The 4,878-nt window shown below is 34.6% G+C and overlaps 1 protein-coding gene across 1 annotated transcript in view; it reads right to left on the reverse strand.

Annotated features, from left to right (window-relative positions):
* The window catches only part of LOC115234630 (trinucleotide repeat-containing gene 6C protein-like), a 28,680-nt gene extending 24,550 nt beyond the window's left edge, over window positions 1–4,130 (reverse strand). The window contains exon 1 of the mRNA XM_029805835.1: window positions 3,662–4,130. The gene's annotated coding sequence lies outside the window, so the exon portion shown is untranslated. The remainder of the gene's footprint in view (window positions 1–3,661) is intronic.
* Between the last annotated feature and the right edge of the window lie 748 nt (window positions 4,131–4,878).

Raw genomic sequence — 4,878 nt, forward strand, 5'->3', positions numbered from 1 at the left:
CTCTATAGGTTTTGAAATAAACCAGTTTATAACCAATTTCAAATGTACCGAAAAGTGTTTTTTCGGCTATTGACGGTTATTCGAAAACCTATGGAACGAACTATTTATAATATATATATATTATATAGAGCATTGTATCTATGGGTGTTTTCCAGCAAATTATACAGATGACACAGTGTAACATACAGTATCACACAATTGGCTATCAAATAATGAATCTTAAATTTTTTTATATCACTGTCTCATTTGTATAACATGCTGGAAGACACCCTATATCTTCTGTATATTATAGCGCAAAAGTACGAGAGATGTTATTCTCTCATCCCCACGGCATTCTTTTTGCCACGTGATTCCAAGGTTGAACCTGTAAGTCCTCAGAATCACGTGGCCTGTTAAAAGCTCAATAGCAATCCTGAATTTCAATCTGCTCATTGCCATAAACTTATATGCTCTACATGGCAAGGGGTGTTTCATTAGCAGCTTCTACTGACGACAGCCCTTAGGTCAGGTGCTCTCGCCTCAGATAGCTTTTGATAATTTTCTCGCCTATAGTAAAGAGGACACCATTGGAGTAACATAAGAATAGATAAATGTGTGCTATATTTATCTTGTGCATAGAGATAGAATGTATGCACAAGTTTTATAATTCGCGAAAGCGTGATTTTAGTGAAAGCCACGGGTCATTACCGTCGTTTTTCTGCCCGATTCTTCCGTTTTTGAATTTTGCTCCGTCTCTTCCTACCATATGTGTGATTGTACATACAAAAATATTTAAAAAATATAATATGATGATAACCTTTAATTTTGTAAATACCTTCATTTATAAAAAAGTTTGTTTATTTATTTAAACTTAAATAAAAATTTCTTGAGTATAATTGCGAAGAATCGTACAAGTCGATTTATAATAAAAGACAATAATCAAAATTATAGAAATAGTAATGATTAAAACGAGTAATATATTATTATTATTATAAAATATATTTCGATGTATCCTATAAATCGGCAATTTTTTTCATTATTGATTTACGATATTAGAGATAAATAAGAATATAGTAAGAATAAGTAAAGTAATTTTCGAGGTACACGTTTTCCAATGCAACTCATAAAATAAATCAATTGATCTATTAAAATAATTACAAATATTTTATAGTATAATAATAAAACAAATATTCTTTTTTATTCAAGATCTACAGTTATTAGAATATTTTAGCACACGATATACGCAAAATATTGATTCATTGAAAGAAAGTAATAAAAAATGGAACTTAACGATTTACAAACATTTTTCGTGTTTTTTTTTTTTTATAAACGGTTTGAGATACGGTTTGTGTAAATGTCATGAATGTTTTAACAAATATTTCGATAGCTTTTCATTTATGTTTTAAGATGGGAAAATAAACAGAGATAAAAATAAACACAATCTTTTCGAGCAAAAATTTTTTTAAAACTTTTTTTCTGGTTCTCCCTTTTAAAATGTTTTAATTTAATATTTGAATATAGAGAATATTTTGACGAATGAAAAAAAGTTGCTGATTTTTCCAAAATATTTATCAATCATCATAGAATTATATTATCTATCGCTATATACATATATCTGTATCCGTATATGATACGTGGACACTAAATAAGATAAACTTAATATTTCTTCTAGAGGCATTTTTACTGTTGGACAACCAACGATTCGCCCTTTATCGTAGCACTCGGCCGCGTCACCTAACCTGTCTCACGAGCAACCTAACCTATTCTACTCGCCGCACAACAGAGAGAGAGAGAGACGAGAGAGCGGTGACGAGAGGCAAGGGGAAAAAGACCGGATTATATTTTCGCAGCGCTGCTTTCGTCGCGCGTCACCGAAGCATTCGTATCAAATTTTTTTTTTTCTTTTTACGATACTCCCGACTCGCGCGCTCAAAATTCTCGTTCGAGTCTATCCCGCGGCCGTTTTCGTCCCGCAAGCGAGAAAAACATGGTCGATTCTCTTCCAGTTAACATCGATTAGCTTTGTCGCGCGCTCCCTAGCCATGCCACGTAGTGCATACACACATAAACTCCGTCCACACTAGATCCGTTAGTTACTCGAATACGTAATCGAATGTACCACCGCATTAATCGAAAAACAACGGTTATATCCAACGAGCGGTGATGAAGAAAAACGCGTTCAGAAGCAAAAAAACCGGCTGAATTTCCACAAATTTAATTTTTGCCATGTTTCTTTATCGTCACGAGTTAATAAGAGTTGAAATGTTTTGACATTACTTGCAACGAAATCTAAACTTATCGAAAATTAAATATATCGATTTCAAGAATCGTAAAGTAAATGGGAGAAGTATAAAATTGAGACTGATATAATTTCATCGGTTCAAGATTTAGATTTCGCTATAGAAACGAGAGAATGACTTTTATATTCGTCGCTGTGATAAGAGAAACGGAGCAAATGGCGTAGGATCAATTTTCGCCTACCTACTCGCGTAAGATGAAAAATTATATTTACCGTCCTTGCTCGCCAGGGGTCAAACATAAACATCGGGTCGCATTTTCCTCCATTATTCTTTACAAATTGGATACATGATTGTCTATTGTAAAAAGGACAAAAGATAGATTACGTGTGTCTCGCCTTCTCTAGTATCTCTCTAATCTAATATATTATTAGAAAAATATATAGTGTATCATGTATATATTTTCTGTATGTATCTCTTTATGTCCATTATTCATTTTCTCAGCCTTATTGTCACTATTAAAGATTGCTATTTATTCGACGCTGTGACTTAAAATCTCGGTTCGTAACAACCCGGAATGCATCAAGAATGCAAGTGTGCGCGCCTCTGGGACTTTCTCCTCGTTTGCGCACCCACAACGACTATACAGCTGCAATGGAGAACGCCGTTCGTGTTGGAGCACAAGCGCAGTTTTTTTCGTCCGGTGCCTGACTTTTAACAAAAATCGAATACCATTAAAATACTCATTCATCATATTCACCGATATCTATCGTCTATACCTTCTCTCTCTCTCTCTCTCTCTCTCTCTTTCTCGTCCTATATATACATTCTTACCCGTTAAAGATCCGACAAAAAACACAAGCAAAGTTACGTTCTCTCGATAATAATAGCCTGCCGCGACAACAGGTAGTGCACACAGATGATTAAGAGATATCTTTTATTCGCCATTATTATCTCCAATTTTTTCGATTGCTCTCTCTCTCTCTCTCTCTCTCTCTCTCTTGTTTAGATGAAATTGACTTAAAAAAGGAAAATACATATTTTTCAAACGAACCTGATATCATGTCTTTAGAAAGCAATATTGTTAGATAGAACGCTTTGAGGGGAAACCGAGCAGAGATATAAAACCGTTACTTCTGCAATATGGTAGGTTGCGCATCGTAACAGGAAATGCGACACGACAAAGCACGCTTAGTCGTCTTATATAAGCCCGGGAACTTTCTTTAAGGTCGCGTATACATATTATCCGTTTCGCGCGACATAATGACTTCATGATCGACGCGTGTGTATATATATATATATATATATATATTCACATACATATATATTCGTGAAATATACGCAATATATATAATATATAAATGCGACGCGGTAGTTTTACACGCGCGAAACAGGCAACGCGTAATTTTGTGCGATGTTTTGGCGTAAATATTGGTCTCACTCACCTGCGAGAACGATCCGTTATCGCGCCGGCGTTCGTGCTCAACGACGGTCTCACTTTTCTCACGGAAAAATCACACGTTTTTCACACACGCAAGACCACATCTCGTATAATCACAGCGTTCTTATTGAAAATGCGCCTCGGATTGAAGGACAGAGGCGGCTAAATCAGGCTAAATAGGGCATCCGGTGACAACAGCGGTCGCTTCTCGGACGGCTTCAAAGATGGCGCGCATCGGCGTGATGGAGATGCGTATTAAATGTACAAACACTCGACACGTATACACATATATCGCGCACCTAATTTATGATTCTTTACCTTCCTGACGATACTATCGTTATCATTGCATAGCGGGAATGATCCCAACAATACTGTAATGTCGAAACTGGTGCTCTAACTCGGTGACTAGCGATACGATACCGATAAAAAATGCGATTTCGACACGTCGTAACGCGTATACCCGGATCGATATAACTCTGCTACTTTTCCTTCCTAACCAATCAGACAGTTTCTTTAAGGTAGCTTTTCAATGACTTTACTAACGCGAAAGAAAGTTTGAATATCAGCATATAGAAAAAACAGAAATGGAAAAGAAATTATGAATATAAAAAATATTATCTTATAAATCATAATTAAATATCACGATTACAATTATAAATATAAAAATTTTATTTTTGCTTATTATTGTGAGAATTATGTATACATATTATGTTACATATTGTTTTATATATGTATATTTATAGATAACAATTTTAAGAAGCAGAGAGCGAAAGAGCGCCAAACACGTAATTTTTAAATTTTTAAAAAACAAACTTAAGGAAGCATAGTAGATAAATATATATATTGCGAATGCGATGTAAGTTAATGTATATTTATAAAGAAATATAATGTAAAGAAAAACTTATATATATTTTTTTCTATATTACATTAGCTGATGTAATAAAAATGTAAGCGGATACAAAAATGAGCGAGTCGTTATAATAGAATGGTCAGAAACAAAAAGCGTTAAATTTAATTATCAGAAATAATTATCTATTAATTAACTGAAAAAATATAAGCATTGAAATTTAAAATTGTGCGAGAGCGGCTGCTTCATCATTGACTCTCCCCGTCGCTCGAATATCACGTCTAGCAGCAAGTGTCGCCTTTGTTTCCTCGTAAAGGGTTTTACCAATCTTCCTCATTTCAGAAAGCCATTCCTTTCTGTTCTTGAACCACTCC

This window comes from Formica exsecta, unplaced genomic scaffold (genome assembly GCF_003651465.1).
Source record: "Formica exsecta isolate Colony F162 unplaced genomic scaffold, ASM365146v1 scaffold201, whole genome shotgun sequence".
Classification (NCBI taxonomy): Eukaryota; Metazoa; Arthropoda; class Insecta; order Hymenoptera; family Formicidae; genus Formica; species Formica exsecta.